This window comes from Phaenicophaeus curvirostris, chromosome 1 (assembly GCF_032191515.1).
Source record: "Phaenicophaeus curvirostris isolate KB17595 chromosome 1, BPBGC_Pcur_1.0, whole genome shotgun sequence".
NCBI lineage: Eukaryota > Metazoa > Chordata > Aves > Cuculiformes > Cuculidae > Phaenicophaeus > Phaenicophaeus curvirostris.
This window is the reverse complement of record NC_091392.1, coordinates 179,509,581-179,528,048: the sequence shown is the minus strand read 5'-3', so window position 1 is coordinate 179,528,048 and position 18,468 is coordinate 179,509,581.

Sequence of the window (18,468 nt, the reverse complement as noted above, 5' to 3'; positions counted from 1 at the left end):
CAGTTAAGAGCCTAGATTATTTCTGACTTTTGAGTCCCATAAAATGCATAGAAGATCAAGGACACCACAGAGTGCAAACAACCCCTCTGGGCTGCAGCTACTCTTCATCCTGCCTCTGTTTCTGTTCTGGTTTGCATTTCTGGCTCCAGAACAGCCCAATATCAAGACAGAAAAGCAGGAGAGGGTGACTGCCCTTTTCTTTCCTCTTCCTCATAAACACGCCTCCCCTCCAGCCCTGCACATGAGTACAGCCCACAAAGGAGCGCTCTAAGTCATGGTGGTGAGTAAAGCCACAGCTGCAGGGTCTGAATGCACAAAAGAATTCAAATTTCAGGCCTGAAATAAGCCCTCCAGGCCAGGTAGAAGCAAAAATTTAGACTCTCATTCCCTTGTTCATTATTTCCTCTAGCCTAGTTCAAGTATCTTCATGGGCTGAGCACTACCTGGTGGGAGTGCCCATCAAGAAACCTGCCTCCCAGACTCCCTGTCTATACGTCTGTTCAAGGGAGTCCAGAGGAGGGCCATGAAGATGATCAGAGGGCCGGAGCATCCCCCAAATGAGGACAGGCTGAGAGAGCTGGGAATGTTCAGCCTGGAGAACGGAAGGCTCCGAGGAGACCTTACGGAGACCTTCCAGTACCTGAAAGGGCCCTATAGGAAAGATGAGGAGGGGCTTTTTATCAGGGAGCATAGAAATTGGATGAAAGGTAACGGTTTTAAGCTCAAAGAGGAGAAATTTAGATTAGATATTGGGAAGAAAGCTTTTACTGTGAGGGTGGCAATTTTACTGGAATAGGCTGCCCAGAGAAGGCGTGAGTGCCCCATCCCTCAATAGTTTGATGAGGTTTTATGCAGCCTGATCTAGTGGAAGGTGTCCCTGCTTGTGGCAGAGGGATTGGAACTAGTTAATCTTTAGCATCCTTTCCAACCCAAACTATTCCATGATTCTATGACATCCCAACAGGTCATGCTACCACATGCTCCATTGGGCCAGACCTGCTCCCACAGAAGTCACCCTGAAGTAGGGTCAGCTGCTGTCTGAGGACAGTCCAGTGTCTGCTGCATCCCTCTGTCATTCCAGTCTCACCCAGCAGGTTGTCATCTGCTTTACACCTCAGCAGAGGGGGGCAAGAGCTGTCTGAAACCCAACAGGTCTTGATGCATGCCTATTTTTTTCCATTGCTTAGTCAATGTTTTGCTGTCTGCAGGCACGAACTTCCAGTGGCAGAATTTCACTTTTTTCATGCCAAGAGTTTTCTTATAAAAATGGATGTGTTGAACAAACTTCCATCGAAGATTTTAGTGCTGTATGTCTTCAGTGTGGCAGCTTAGCCTACTAACACATATCTAGCTCCAGCGAATAACATTACAAATCCTACATTCATTCTCTGTGCAACCCAGAAAAAAAAGAGCATCCGATGTTAGTAGCTCATCTGCTATCAGCCATAAGGCTGGATAGATGGGAAGATGAAAGTGACTGCTGCGTGATGAAGGGGGAAGAAGCAGGGGCAATCTTAACAGGAATTATTTGGAAAGGGAAGCCACAGAAGGTTTTCAGGTAGTTTCTTTTGGAACATTAGTAATGACATCTTTTTTAATTGCCTGTGTCCTTTCTTAATTGTTTGCTGTTCTCATTAATATACTGATGAGGGCAGAGGAATGTTAATATATATCTGGAATCCAAAATGACACCTAATGTTGTCTTCATACAAAATAAACTGTTCATTTTTAAGTATGAAGTACTAAAACAACACATGTTTTTTGTCAGCCTTTACAAAGGTGGCTGTGGGCCTTGGGAAGAATTGATCGTCTCCAAAAGCCATGGAGCTGATGGCAGCTGGGAGCATTAATGTTCTGTTTGGAGAATAACTGATCCAATCCTCAACTCTGAAAAGACTGAACCAGAGCAGGACAAAACACCAAACACTTACTAAGGTTTTCATCTGAAGCTCATTGAAGTCATTGGAAAGAATGGTACTTTTTTGGAGTAAAAGCTAAATACGACAGCCTCAGAAACTGTGACAGGGAAAAAAATAACTTTTTTTTCTCTTCAACTAACTTAAAAGTTTTTCAGATCTAACTTGTGCAAGGCTGTCATTGTGCCAAGTATACCCCATTTTCTCTGTGTAGCACTTTTCAAAATATCTCTCTCTCTGCTTCTGCAGGTCTTTCTCTGCCTTGCACCAACCACAATGATACTGAAGTGACTTTGTGCTGGCATTATGCATTTTGAATAACTGCATAGTCTGCAACTGCAACTTCTGTTATTTCTGGTTTGTGGGTTAGACATAACAGCACTGAATATTGATGGGACTATGAAAATGCAGAGGCTGAAGGATATGGCGAGGAATCTAATTGTGTCTATCTTAAGATTTGGTTTCCTAAAGACCTATCATTTGCATATGTTGGTACATGTATGCAATTCGACAGTTCCCTATGCACACAGGGCTGCGTTTTGTTCTGTGTTTACTTCATTTAAATGGCTTGCAAATACTTTGTTACTCTGCTGAACTCTTCAAATACAGAAACTGAAAGAAAACCAAGCTTCCTTTCCTCTCCTTTTGCTGACTCTTTTACAATATACCTGACCCATCAGTTGGATAAAATCCAACAACAACATTCTGAATCCAGAATGACTAGATTTAGGTGCTCTGCCTCTTATATCGATTGGCTAAACGCCACTGTAAGATACAACCGGCAAGTCCTTCCACATACACTTCAGTTACCACCAAATCCACTTTCATGTCAATGTAATCATTGTTAATACCTAACAAAAACATTATCACAGCCAACAATGTGCCTCATGGAAGCTCCATTCCCTAGCCCCAGCATCTTTAGGCAATTATTTTTTTTAATCTAGTTCCTTTGCTTTCTTATCCAATGCATTTCCAAGGTATTTCATGCTTTATCTACATAGGGCATGAGGGATGTATGTCCATATAGAACAGGTATAAGTGCAGCTACATGTATACATTTATATGCATGCAGTCACAGAAGTGCATTGAGACGGAAGCGTTTACAGAGAACCCATTTGTGCACGTCTATTTGTAATATAAATGTGTATATGCACATACATGTTTGACACAAAGGTCGAACTCAAATGTCAAGGCTAAATTGTGTCAGCCAGAATTTAGGGAGCCATGGGAAGAAGTGTGAGACACAAGTCTCCTGCTTTTTTCATCGAAGACTGATGCATTTCATCTGCCAGAGGTCCCTCTCCCCAGAGTACGTAGGATGTTCTTCTTCCAGGCGCTGGCTGCAACTGACACAAAAACATAAGTTTAAATTTCTGTGCTTGATCTGGATTTTCTTCAGATAAAACTCAGGTTTGATCTCAGGGGTCACATTTTCTATTCTATCAGCTTTGGGAAATGTTTTAGCGTGTTGGGTGCTGTTTGATACTTTTTAATAGAATATCATGTAGTCTATATATGTGGTTTTGAAAAAGACAGTGACATGATCTTTTGTCCCAGTTCTTTACTCAGAATTTTAGAAAAATATCTAAGTGGGTCAAAAATATTTTGTAAAAAATATGCATTTATAAATTAAATTTCCAGCCTTGAAAATTTCTTGGATTACGTATCTCTTTTTGCAATTAGGTTGCAAACAATGTCCCCCCAGATAAAAATGAGAACAAATTTAAGCTCATCTTTGTCACAGAATACATGTTCTTTTTACATGTCTTAATGAAATCCTCTTTACCAACATATTCTGAATACGAGACTGTCTCTGCAGGGCTGGGTGCAGTAGCGACAAGGGTGGGAGATGAAGGAGGCAGTTCTGCAGCAGAAGGTTCCTCCACCATTACAGGACAGGAATAGATCAGTGCTAAGGGGACTCTACTACCCATACATCCCACCCTGTCATACACTGGGGAGTTGCTGTGCTGAGCTGATTAATGCAATCTTTGCCCTCTAGCTCAGGTGATTGTGTTTGAACTCTAGGTTTCTTTACAGAAGACAAAGGAAGACTAAGACAAGCTGTCACCTTACACATGCCTGAGCACTAAGCCCAGGGACAACTCAGCACTCATCTTTGTGGTTAGTTGTCACCAGATGACCTGGTTCACCAGCACAACTAGTGCTTAGGACCAGTCTGGAAAGGTCGGAGCAGCCTGACACAGGCTGGCTACTCAGCCAAGTGACTGTCATTCAAGCTCATATGGGGTTTGAAAACAAAATGGGGAGAGAGCCTACTCTGTCATGATTAACTTGCCTCATGTTTTGCTTTCAGAGCCCTCAGTGCAATAAGGACAAGCTGGACAAAGGCTAACTGCTCTTTTTCTGCAGAAAGAAAATAAAGGGAAATACACCGTCTAATTCAGTTTTGTTTGGCAGAGACATTTCTTCCACTTTGTTGTTGTTGTTGGTACAAGACCATAACACTAATTCTCTTGAAATCCAGAGCAAGACATCAGAGAAGAATTTGCACAATGGTTTTAGTTTTATGTAACATTCCAAATACCCAGCGACTGAGCGCTTTAGAGGAGAATAAACAAAATGAAGTAAGCTGTTCAGCATGTTCCAACCCTCATCCATCTGCCTCCCTTTGTACTCACAGTCCCTCAGCCACAACTTTTCTTATCCACTACTTACTATCAAAAATATGACTCATTTTTTCACATAATAGACCGGGGGAAAAGTAGAGAAGTTTTTGTACATAACAAAGCTTTCTCTTGGCCAGGATCTCCTGCACCAGCTCTTCTTTTAATTCTCATTAAAATAAATGACATAATGAAAATGTACTTTTTCTAGCCCTGCTTAGCTGTGGTAGGACTCACTGTCTATCCACAATTAGCTGCTTGACTTTTCACTGAACCAGGCAAATGAAGCTTCGGTATAGCTCATTTTAGGACAAGGAATTTAACAAATTCCCAGGTCATGAGGAGACTAAGTAGAGTTTATGCAATCAGTGGGTTTGGTGAAGAGAAGGAAGCCTCCTCCCTTCCACCCAGGCATCTTATAAGCTCATGCTTTCATGACTGAAAAGCAGAAGACACTGAAAAGCAGAAGACACTGCAAAGTAGGAGCACTGACCAAAACGCCTGCCTGTGTGTCCCTGTCAGGCTATGAATCTGTGTTGCGTTACTATAAAAGCTGTATCCCCAAGCAGATGAAGTGGTTCTCATGGTAAGGGTCTGTGTAGCCTGCCCTGCTGGTCACATCTTCAGTAACCATCCCTTTTCCAAGTCATCGAGCTGTACTCTGCTGTCAACGAAGCGGATACTGAATTCCCAGGTTAAGGCTGTGTTTTCCTAGCACAGAGGCCTCTGCTCTTTCTTTTCACAGTCTAGTCTAGTTTTAACAACGCCTCGCCTGACTGATAGACAGGAGGCAAAACACACAGCAAGCTGTCAGCAGATTTCCAATTCAGATGAAATCTCACAGCTTTTTTCACACAAATCTCATGCTTTCCCACAATGAGACCCTCGTATGCATCAGGCAGGCATTGCTGCCATGGGAATCTCTCATGTGCTAGACCAATTGCCCTACAATCAGAACATCATTTGCCAAGCAGATGGGGGAAGGCGTCCAGAAAACCCAGAGGATCCCTCCCGAGTATGCTGGAACCCCTGACCTAAGAAAGGCTCTTACCAGTGTAAATGATCTCTAGCACGTTGGAAGATGCCTCTGACTAGCAAACTGATCTTTTGCATTTCTCACTGCTGAGAACCGTAATTTTTCTTAGTTCCTATAATCACTAGCACCCACTTGCAGGACAGGAGCGGGACTGCAGTGCATCACATCTGATGGAGATGCTCATAAATTTTGCCAGGTCATTTTGTGACGCCTAAGTTATTACTGCATGTCAGAGGCTTATGTAAAGAGAAAACAAGATAAAGTTAATATGCTTTAAAATCAGGGCAGCTATTTACCTTTTGGATTGTAACATGACTTGATAGAAGTACATGACGCAGTCTCCTAAAAACCATCACTCTGAGGAAAGCTCCAAAGAACACCATCTTACTAAGTCTTTTGCGCTTCATTTGCTCTATTCTGCACTTTAATTTCCTAGGCATTTCTCAAGTGCATTCAGTAGGACAATAAGTATAATTCCTATGAGATAACTAAATTACTTCTAGCAAATTTGTATCAGCATTTATACTGTATTAGTATCATTACATTATAATTTAAACCTTCCATTTCACCAGTAATCAACGGCGGTTCTAGCAAATAACCCAAATGTTCTAATTTAACAATAACATCATGTCTCACTTTCTCTTTTAATGATCAAGCATGGTCACTGTAACCTTTGCAGATAACAGAGTAGTTTCTCCATATTACTATAACAGCATCATTCCCTTTTGTCAAGCAAACATCCTAGGTCTAAGTATCCCTTGCTTGCATCTCTGAAAAGCTTAAATACTTCTACAGGGTCAGCAGCATTATGTGCAATATCCTCCAGGTACATCCCTAGAAAATTCTGCTTCACCTCGACAGGTGATCCCAAAAACATCTGCTAGCATAAGTAAATTGTCTGTGGGAACTGTATTGCTCCCATTTCAGGAATATTTTCCGGTTTTCACTTTTCATCTCTCTAGTGCACAGATCCATCACCTGCACTGCTGAAACATGTTAGTACTGGAACTATCTAGTGGGTTGACTCTGGCTGGATGGCAGGTGCCCACCAAACCTGTTCTATCGCTTCCCTCCTCATCTGGAGAGGAGAGAGAAAAAAAACTAACCTGGTCACCTTCCATGATAAAGTGACCTACTGGATGAGTGGAAGGCTGTGGATGTATCTTCTTGGACTTCAGTAAAGCCTTTAACACAGTTTCTCACAGCATTCTGCTTTAGAAACCGCCAGCCTCTGGCCTGGACAGGCGCACACTCTCCTGGGTGGAAAACTGGTTGGCTGGCCGGGCCCAGAGAGTGGTGGGAAATGGTGTGAAATCCAGCTGGAGGCCAGTGACAAGTGGGGTTCCCCAGGGCTCAGTGATGGGTCCAGCCCTGTTCAATGTCTTTATCAATGACCTGGATGAAGGCATCGAGTGCACCCTTAGCAAGTTTGTGGACAACACTAAGCTGGGTGGAAGTGTGGATCTGCTGGAAGGCAGGGAGGCTCTGCAAAGGGATCTGAACAGGCTGGACTGATGTGCTGAGATGGGCATGAGGGTTAACAAGGCCAAATGCCGGGTCCTGCACTTGGGGCACAACAACCCTGTGCAGTGCTACAGACTAGGAGAAGTCTGGCTGGAAAGCTGCCTGGAGGAGAGGGACCTGGGGGTGTTGGTTGACAGCGACTGAACATGAGCCAGCAGTGTGCCCAGGTGGCCAAGAAGGCCAATGGCATCTTGGCTTGTATCAGAAACGGTGTGACCAGCAGGTCCAGGGAGGTTATCCTCCCTCTGTACTCGGCACTGGTGAGACTGCTCCTCGAATCCTGTGTTCAGTTCTGGGCCCCTCACCACAAGAAGGATGTTGAGGCTCTAGAGCGAGTCCAGAGAAGAGCGACAAAGCTGGTGAAGGGGCTGGAGAACAAGCTTCCATTGCTTCAGCATAAGAAATCTCAGCCAAAGCTAGGATTCACATCTACTAACATACCATCTACATTATTTTTCACTCTTTCTTGAAATTCATTACACAATGTTTGTGGGCCACAGTCATAAAAATACAAATATTTTACTTCCCCTTGTGCAACTATTCAATGGAAGAAAAAAACATTATGGAATCAGTGATGAAGAGATGGCCAGTATGTCTCAAAATACCACAGAGTGCCTGTCAGGTCATGATTGTGTTCACCAGCAACATGAACCACCACAGCTAGAAAGCAGTAACTGCCTTGGTAGTGCACAATGGTTGCTTATTTTAAATTACCTGAAATTATAATCTATACAATAAGAATTAGACTTGCAACTCAGACACTTGGTTTTGCCTGGAAAAAAAAGCTCCCTCTGGTGTGAGAGATGAAAATACAAGAGATTATATACCCATTATACTGCTGTTTAGTTGGCTGCATTGTTTTCTTTTTAAAAAGAAAATAATATCCTGAAGGCCAAGTTTTGGAAGATCAAACCTACAAATACACATACAGGTTCTTCACGTTGTTGAAAAAGAAAAATCAGATGCCAAGAGAGGCCACATAAAATCAGTCAAAATGCTCACTTTACCTGGCACCCTGCCTGTGACAGGAACCAATCAAGGATGCCTGTGGAGCAGTTCAATAAAAAGCCAAGTATGTAGTGACACTTACCCAGAATACTCTTTCAGCTGTCAAAAATTCTTGCTTAAGGATTTTCTACGGGAGAACTGGCTTGAGATTTAATAACACTTGATGGGTTTTTCTTCAGTCAATTCACCCATGTCAACCTTTGGTAACCACAACATGTTGCACAGAAGAGCTCCTTTGCAGAAGCACATGTCATGGATAATATTTGTTGCAGAATTAGATGATGTACATTAGACATACGTGCATTAGAAGTACCAGCATGAGAAACACATCCTTTCATCTTCTTTTAACCTTCTGCCTGCTACATTGCCTTGATAATCCTTACATCTCGTATTGGGAAAGGGCAGGGAAACATGTTTCTTCCTACATACGGAGAAAAATTTGGCTGACTTAGAATGGGGATACACCTAAAGCAGCATCCTATCTCCAACAGGGACTGGCAGAGGAGTGTGGGAACAAGGCAGACTTACATGGTACTTCCCCTTAATATTCTCCCACATTACAACTAATTTTAGCAGAGGGGATGTTGCTTGTTATTCTGAATCTGGTTTCCACTGACTCCATTTGATGGCCTCTTGATCCTGTACAGAAAAAAAGTGGTGCATTTAGAAGACAACATACAGCTTTCTGGAATTACCATAGTTGGAAGGTTTCTTTTTTTTTCCAAACATGATGTAAGAACAGTTGATCTGTATTCTCCCTTTCCAGACCACATGTGTTTTCTAAACCTGTGCCACACACACATGTCATCTCTCTCCCAGGCTGAAGAGTCCCAAACTACATACTCAGTCCATGTACAGAACCTGACTTGCACGCCTCGGTAATTTTTAACCCTAAACCTTACGCAATTTAATATCCACTGAGGTGGAGAACTCAGTGCTGCACAGAATGCTACAAACACTGATGCATTATAGATTTACACAGTGGTATAGTAGTAACAGAAGGATATTGTCTGCTCCTGAACATTAAACTGAGGTCTTCATACAATGAGCTCTAATTTTTGAGAGAGAGCAGTCAGCTCAGATTCTCCTCATCTTATTTATAAAGGTAAAATTGCTGGACAAGGAGGCTTTCAATGTGCGTCATTTTCCATCTGTTTCTACTAAATTTCATGTGTCACTTAATTGCTCTGTTATTCATACTCACATGGTGCTTTTGCAGTTCTGCAAAGTCAACCCTCATCTTTGCTATTCTGCAGAACAGCAAAATATTCTGCATATCATCTTCAAATTTTATGTCCTCACTTTTTACCTTCTTTTCTAGATTATTTAATTGCATGGAACAAAGTCCCAGCAAAGACCTCTGAAAGGCACTGGTAGCAACATCTTTTGCTCTAAAAATTGATCGTTTGCTTCTACCCTCTCTCTCATGACACAAGGATCATCTTCTCCATTAAACAGTTGCTCTAAAAGTCACCGTAGATTTAGATTCTTTAATATCTTTTGAATATCATCAGGTATGCTGAATCCAGATCTCCTTTAGTCTCATGATTTTTCAATCAGAGGACTCCAATATATTTGTATGACACAATTCCCCACTGTAAAATTTCTTCCTCAATATAGAAAAGTTCTTTCTCACTACAGAAAAATTCTTTGTCACTAGGACTAGTTTATCCATCTGTCTACTAATTCTCAATGGTTCTTTAATAGTGTTTTGTGCTACACTAGTACAAATAGTAATTTGCCTAGTACACATGCCAGTTTTCCAAATTAGTGGTTCTATTTTTCACACTATCTTCTGTTTCCTTGGTACTAAGACAGCTTCAAGTGCAAAGTTATACATAACAATGAGAACTTCAGCAATGTCTACTTGGAGATCTTTTGGTGCACTTTGGATAAAGATTATCAAGTTATGGGGACTCATTAACGTTAATTCTGTCTGTTTGTTTCAAGACATTCCTATTTTAAATTGAAACACATCTGTTGATAAAGCCTTTGCAAGAGGGGCTGTCCAGGCTCTTTCTTAGTGGACAGACCCAAAAAGTATGAATACATTTGGGTTTTTCTCTATATGGCTTTTTCTTCCTGCATCTCTCACACTTCAATCATTGAGCTAATCTAACAATTCCATGACAGGTTTCCTAATCCTGATGTGGGTTTAGGATTTATTAATAGTTTTTAGTAAATAATTTCCTGTATTATTTTAATTTGGGTGGGGGAAGGGAAAGGGACTAGGAGGAGGTTTTTGGCCCACCTTGCTACAATTTTACACTTAATTACATTTTACAGATCTTACAATTTTACCTTATTTGGGCAGAATTTGGCCATTGAAAGGAAGCCTTCTTCTTTTCAACAGCATTCCTTTCAATGACGTTTATGCTGCCTTCCTTCTGTGCTTTCTCAAATCTTTTTCAATTAGCAGGAAGCATTTTTTTTGTTCCTCCACTGTGGTATCCTCAACTGGCCCTGAGGTTGTGTGCAGAGATTTGATGCCCTTGTAAACATCTTCTTAATCTTAACCAATGGCATGAGGTTTAACAAGGCCAAATGCCAGGTCCTGCACTTGGGGCACAACAACCCTGTGCAGTGCTACAGACTAGAAGTCTGGCTGGAAAGCTGCCTGGAGGAGAGGGACCTGGGGGTGTTGGTTGACAGCGACTGAACATGAGCCAGCAGTGTTCCCAGGTGGCCAAGAAGGCCAATGGCATCTTGGCTTGTATCAGAAACGGCGTGACCAGCAGGTCCAGGGAGGTTATTCTCCCTCTGTACTCGGCACTGGTGAGACCACTCCTCAAATACTGTGTTCATTTCTGGGCCCCTCACCACAAGAAGGATGTTGAGGCTCTGGAGCGAGTCCAGAGAAGAGCAACAAAGCTGGTGAGGGGGCTGGAGAACAAGTCTTACGAGGAACGGATGAGAGAGATGGGATTGTTTAGCCGGGAGAAGAGAAGGCTGAGGGGAGACCTCATTGGTCTCTACAACTACCTGAAAGGAGGTTGTGGAGAGGAGGGAGCTGGCCTCTTCTCCCGTGTGTCAGGGGACAGGACAAGAGGGAATGGCCTCAAGCTCTGCCAGGGGAGGTTTAGTCTGACCATTAGGAAAAATTTTCATGGGAAGAGTCATTGGGCACTAGCAGAGGCTGCCCAGAGAGGTGGTGGAGTCACCTTCCCTGGAGGTGTTTAAGGGATGGGTGGACGAGGTCCTGAGGGGCATGGTTTAGTGTTTGATAGGAATGGTTGGACTCGATGATCCGGTTGGTCTTTTCCAACCTGGTGATTCTATGATTCTATGATTCTGTGATTAATAAAGGTCTTCACTTTTGTATAGTTGCCCTTTGTAAAATTTAACAGCTCTAGAGGGGGTTTTACTTGTTTCTATGGTCTTTCTTGCTTCTTTAGTTCCTGAAAATGTTACCAATCCAAGTACATCATGGTCATGACTACATACAGCGACCCTTACTGTGGCTCTTTTAACACTCATTACATGCTAATACTGCTCCTTCATGAAGCACTGGGAAACCTAGGCCAGCTGACACTGCCTTGAGTAGGAGGACTGGACTAGACAATATCCAGAGCTGCCTGTCAGCCACAACTCTTCTGATTTTATAATGTGATATTCTGTAACAACAATAATATACTAGAAAATAATGCAATGTGAGTATAATCACACTCATAATATGTTCATACAATAGTACATGCTAATGCTATACTTTTCTTCATAAACTTGGATTTCACTTCACAAAGATTCCATGTTCCTTTGTGAACAATTAGTTAACATGATTAAAGTTTTCTGTTAGACAGAACAGACCTCCTCCATCAGCACGGATCTCCTCATCTTTCAGGAATGCTTTGCATCGTACATCATCATGAGCCCTATCAGACTTGTAATCAACCTATTAGACTGATATCCTCATTGAAATTTTCCACTTTAGTCTGTCTGTTCCATTTTCCAGACTTCAGCTGTTCTTCCACATTTCCTATTCGAATATTATAATATTCTACCCTGTCCTTTACTCAGTAACACAGAGTTTCCATGACTTTTGCTGTACTAGATGCTGCATCTCGAATGACATGCATTTCCACTTAAATACTGACCTGTGACCTTCTTCAGTGCCAACAGCATAGTTACCTTCTGGTTCAAATGAAGTTCGTCTGTCTGGTATATGCTTCCTTTACTCTAGGACTATCCTTTGTTCCCAGGGAATTTTTATGCCTCCCTGTTACACCGTTTTCTCATGCGGTTATTGGAAATACATCTCTGACTCTGTCTGGTCTTGCACAAGGAACCAGGAGCATTTAGGGCAGCACAGCCAGAGAGGTCCTGACACTCGGTTTCCTATTAAAAGTTCCACAAGTACCAACACTTCTCCAGTATTTCCTAGAAGATGATTCAGATGCATTTTGAGGTTCACTGATCAAGCAAGCGATTGCTATGAGCTCACCTGTCTATATGGGTGATGATCAAACCGACAACTGATACAGCTTTCCCTTCCTACTGATGGTATCTCTGCCTCCAGAGGGTTAACATTATGCAAGCAACCTAATTCTGAGATATCTGACTTGGGAGAGGGAAGAGGGGGAAGGCAGCTACTTCCTTCTGATTGTGAAGATAAATACAACAATATTTGGGCACCCCTGGAAGAAGATTCAACTTCTTGTGGTTTCCACCTTAAGGTAGAAATATTTCAGTATTAAGTTAGTAGTGTAGTGTTGATTTAAGGATTTAATAAAAGACTTAATTCCTTATCTTAAAGACCAAGGGATTAATTTTAACCTGAAAAATATGTATCTGATGCAGGAGAATCTGGTTTTATAGAAGCACTAGTAGGCCACACCTGGTCTGTGCTGGAAATAAAGTGCCTTCCTAAGTGAAGTTAAAACTCCGTGGAAAAAAAGAAGATAATCATGAGGAAATTTTAGGAGAGCAGATTTCTGAAAGGCTGCAAGGAGTCTTCATGAAACACAGCAAGAGGCAAAAAGAATCAAGGGCAAAGAGTGATTTTGGTGTTTTTTTAATAGCACAAGATTATTAATTCAGACATGTTCAGTGCTTGTCAGACTGTAACTAGAAGGGCAGGGGAGGTAGGCAGAGATCTTTTCCAGTGGCATCACTAATCAATAGATAAAGGCAGACTGAACAGCAAAGCACACAGGTCAACACAAAGACCAGAACTAACAGAGATGAGGAATTATCTTGTAGGAATTATCATTTATTCATAGCTACGCTGGCCACTTAGGTTTGGAAAAGTATTCATAAAATGCACACAGCAATAGAAAGAGGTGAACTGCTACTAACACAGCTTTGAGAGAATATTGAGATTCCAAATGTATGTTTCCTCTCCAAGGCCTCGGTTAGTAAAGCTGGGCTTGGCAAAACCTTGGATACCATTATCATTCAAAATTAGTCCTGGGAGAGGATGAGGCCTTTGGCACCCAGATTAATTCATAAGGAGGAAGAGCCAGGTCCTTTGAAGATTGTCCTTGGTTTGAGCATCTGATTGGTGCGTGGGTAAATTTCAGCCCCCAGAAGGACAAGAGCCAAGGCATGTAAATTGTTGTTGGTTACCTCTGAAATCAAGAAACAAAGGAAAGAATGGTTTTGTTCATAGATTTCATCCAGCTGTGGGAAGGCTGTCAAAAACATCTGCAACAGCTAGACAGAAGCAAGAAAATAGCAGCCAGGCAGAGACTAGCAGGGAAGGATAGCTGCGGGAGAAAGGAGATCCTGACAAAACATGATGCTCAGCGTGGGGAGAGAAGGAAAGACAGTCACTGGAGACATAAGGAAATTGTCCTCTCCTGTTGATTCCACCACCATGCTCTGGACATCGGAGTTGGCTCCTGGCTGGCAGGGGAAGGAACTCATGGAAAATGGACAGGACAGGGTTACAGCGGGGCAATCCAGTGAGAAAGAAAAAGCCTCAGCTTCTGAGACAGTAGAAGACTGGCAAGAGGGTCAGCAGCATACTGTGACCTCTGAAAACCATCCCAGGGATCTTCTCAAATACAGAAATGAGGAGGTTCTGACAGCAATTACCAATAGCTTTGTGTATTTAAGGTCTGAAATGAGTAGTAATCACTAGAAGAGAAAGAATGTAAACCTCAGACGCTATTTACTGGAAAAATTCCCCTTGGGAATCTGACAAACATAGATCCCTGGGAATAGCAAGAGACAGCTATTTTAAGTTAAAACCAGCTTATTTTTTAACTTAAAACAGCTATTTTAAGAAATACAGTCTCTCTTAGCAAGCTCGTGTACAACACTAAACTGGGAGGATCTGTCGATCTGCTGGAGGTTAGAGGGGCTTTACAGAGAGATCTGAACAGGTTGCACAGCTGGGCTGAGTCCAGTAGCATGAGGTTTAACAAGGCCAAGTGTTGAGTCCTACACCTGGGACATAACAACCCCGTGCAGTGCTACAGGCCTGGGGAAGCAGTGTGCCCAGGTGGTCAAGAAAGTCAATAGCATCTTGGCTTGTGTCAGAAATGGTGTGGCCAGCAAGTCCAGGGAAGTGATTCTCCCCCTTACTCTGCACTGGTGAGGCTGCACCTCGAATACTGTGTTCAGTTTTGGGCCCCTCGCCACAAGAATGATGTTGAGGCTCTGGAGTGTGTCCAGAGAAGGGCAACGAAACTGGTGAAGGGTCTGGAGAACAAGTCTTACAAGGAGCGGCTGAAGGAACTGGGGTTGTTTAGCCTTGAGAAGAGGAGGCTGAGAGGAGAACTTATTGCTCTCTACAACTACCTGCAGGGAGATTGCAGAGAGGTGGGGACTGGTCTCTTGTCGGAGGATTAGATTGCAAAAAGAATTTTACAAAACTGCTACCAATTTGGCAGGGCATGCATACTGATTCAGCAGCAACAGGGACTGAGATATTTCCTATTAGAGGCAAAAGAAAGAAAAACTATGTGGAGATGTCCGGCAGAAGAGATACCCTGCTGACAAAGTTGCTTTTGTGGCGAACGCTACTAAGCTGTACCTTAAATCAATGGTGATGAATGAATTAGCCGTTAACTCCCTATTCTCTTCTGCCCACATGGCAACAAACATCTGGAGAACACTGCTAAGTCTATGACCTTGTTTGATTCCATTGCAGCAGTGAAACCAACAATATCAGAATACCGATAGACAATATTTCAGTTAATATAAAGGGCGTCTGTTTACACTCACTTTCTTTTGATGCACCCTTCTCTGTTGGCATGGGGTAGTGCTTGAAGTCTAGTTAGGGAATGATTTGCCTGAGCCAAGGTAACCTCTGAAGCTCAGGTGAATAAGGTATCCCAGAAGTACTAAGAAAAAGTGCACAAAAGAATGCAATGAACAGTTTTACAACCTGTCTGTCTCTGTTTCTTCAGTTTGAAAGTCCAGGTATTGTATTTAAGTAACCTTCATTTTGACTCAAAAGCAAGGCTTGAACTGACGTTTCCATGTTGCGACTTTGCATGTCTGTCAGGTGATAAGTGAAATTCCACTACTCAAGGAACGTGCACAAACCCAAGTTTGCAAGATGCCAATGGCATTCTTAGGTACAGAAGTTATTGTAAAAATTCCAAAAGCTGAAGGACCATCCTGAGTTATTTTAGCATGTATTTGGCTGTGAGAAGTTGGGCTATCTACACTCAAGCAAATCTTTATCTACTGAAATCCACCTGGATATTTTTTGTTTGAAGACTGGTTGTCCTTAGCAACTTATTAACAAAAGCAACAAAAAGCCTTTTGGAGGCAGCTAGATGACTTTGATCTAAGCAGTCAGAAAACCAAAACTCTACAGATGCCTAGTGTATGAGTGGCTGAACAGGAAAGGTTCTATTTTTAAGGCAAAATTACTTACCTAAGCAGAGGTTCTTTGAAGTGAATCAATATGCGTTCATTTCTGGTACACATGAACATTATAGACTTGCCAGTGAGAAAATCATAAATAAAAGGTAAGGTTATTAATTTTCAGATAAGTTTGGGCTGTTATCTCATTATGATTGAGCGCCAGAAGAAAGAAAATATGAAGTATTTTGTAGAGCTTGGCTTTCCAGTCTATCAGTGGAAGGAACTTCTACTAAGTGGTCATCTTCATAAACGTATGAAAAACAAGTCTGGAAAGTATCAAGAAATAGCTAAAATATATTTATTTAAGGAAGTATTTAGAAGCTTTTTCACTTAGAGCACTTCCTGGGCAGTGTGCCCAGGTGGCCAAGAAGGCCAATGGCATCTTGGCTTGGATCAGAAACTGCATGACCAGCAGGTCCAGGGAGGTTATTCTGGCCCTGTACTCAGCACTGGTGAGACTGCACCTCGAATACCGTGTTCATTTCTGGACTCCTCACCACAACAAGGATATTGAGACTCTGGAGCGAGTCCAGAGAAGAGCAATGAAGCTGGTGAAGGGGCTGGAGAACAAGTCTTACGAAGAGCGGCTGAGAGAGCTGGGGTTGTTTAGCCTGGAGAAGAGGAGGCTGAGGGGAGACCTTATTGCTCTTTAAAACTACCTGAAAGGAGGTTGTAGAGAGGAGGGTGCTGGCCTTTTCTCCCAAGTGTCAGGGGACAGGACAAGAGGGAATGGCCTCAAGCTCTACCAGGGGAGGTTCAGACTAAATATCAGAAAGGAATTGTTCACAGAAAGGGTCATCAGGCACTGGAACGGGCTGCCCAGGGAGGTGGTTGAGTCCCTATCCCTGGAGGTACTTAAAAGATGGGTGAACGGGGTGCTCAGGGGCATGGTTTAGTGGTTGATAGGAATAGTTGGACTCGATGGTCCAAAAGGCCTTTTCCAACCTGATTATTCTATGATTCTATGATTCACACATTCTGATGTCCTGGTAATACCACTACGTATCTGAAGTGTCTGGGGAGATACAGACTGCAAAATACAAAAATATTAGTTAAGGCAAAGAAACACTGATTCTCAAATACAGTGTTTTCTTTTTAAATGCATGTGTTTCTGGCTATTAACTATGGGTAAATTATCTGGCACATTAAATAATTCCTCCAGTACCATTCTATTGCAAGTAATTGTTATACTGCACTCATCACATCAGCTCCCAAACCACTTCAGCAAGCCTTGAGGACAATGTTGCAAAGTTTTATTACGTGTTTGTTCTCTCTCCTTGCCAGCTGCTAATGAAGAGTGATGTGCTTTGCTGGTTTAATTGAGGGTGAGAGATTGTATGTCAAGGGTGATCTGAGAGGTGACAGGTTTCTGTCTGTCAGACAGAGTCTTCAAGACGTTGCTTTCTACTAGTGCAAGAAAGGAGTCCAAGGGTGCAGCAGCCCCCTGAATGAATAGGTCATTGGAGCCAGAGTGCTCTAAAGAAACTAGACTGTGGTAGTTCAGTTTTAAAGGGCCAGGGATGCGAATGGTGGACTTTTTAATACACTGCTTCTTACATTTCAGGTCTCCAGTTTAATAATATCACCATGCAGACAGAGGAAAAAGTTCAGAAAAACAAGTCTCCATGTCAATTTGAGCAAAGGACTGGAAGCAGGGTTGTGGTTTCAAGAGATGCTTTTTAGTGTATCTGCAGTTTTATGAACCAGCAAACAGGCAAATGCAGAGACTGCATTAAGAAGCACTTCAACACCATCTACAGGAATCAAAAACAAAAAAGAAAATAACTTCTACCTGCAGTTAATTCTGTTGAACTGAACAGACAGACTAAAAAATTCTGGATTACTCAGATGGTTTCCAGAACTCCCATTTTCCTCAGCTGACCAAGTGTGTGATATCCTAGCAGCTATTACACGTTTTGGTTTTGTCTCAGAAAAGATGTTGGCTTGAAAACTACAGATCTTCTTCACCTTTCCTCTTGTCACTGTGTATTTCTTCTTTTACAGCTTTAAGAGTGGATTTTTGCCATCATGCAGCTTCTGACAAACCTTATAATGTCAATGTTCAAAAGTAAATTCAGTCAGTTATCCATGCTATATCTGAAAGTCAAGTATACCTCTCATCCAACATCTAATAAAACCATTGTCAAAGAGTAAGTATAGCTTTTGAGTGGAATTCTGGTCCCTAACTTGTCTTGGAAGTGCTGGGAAGGATTTATTCCACCCACATTACCTCATATTGTGCCTCAGCATATGAGATCATTGTTTTCCCCAAGGTGGCTTCCTCCTGTCATAGAAGAAGAAAGAATAAGAGCAGCTGTCCGTGAGATAACAGAGCCAAATCACCAAAACACTGTGGAGTAAAGCCCTAAACGCCTTCTTTCACAGAAGAAGCTTATGAGCCTCAGACAAAAGCAGCACAACTCAGGAGCACCCAGAGGCCCTACAGACCACTCTGTGGGAGAGGAGGAACAACTTTCCTCAAGGATTTACATTTGGATGTGAGGAAGGAGCAAGGTGCGGTCAGGGAGCTCTAATGCAA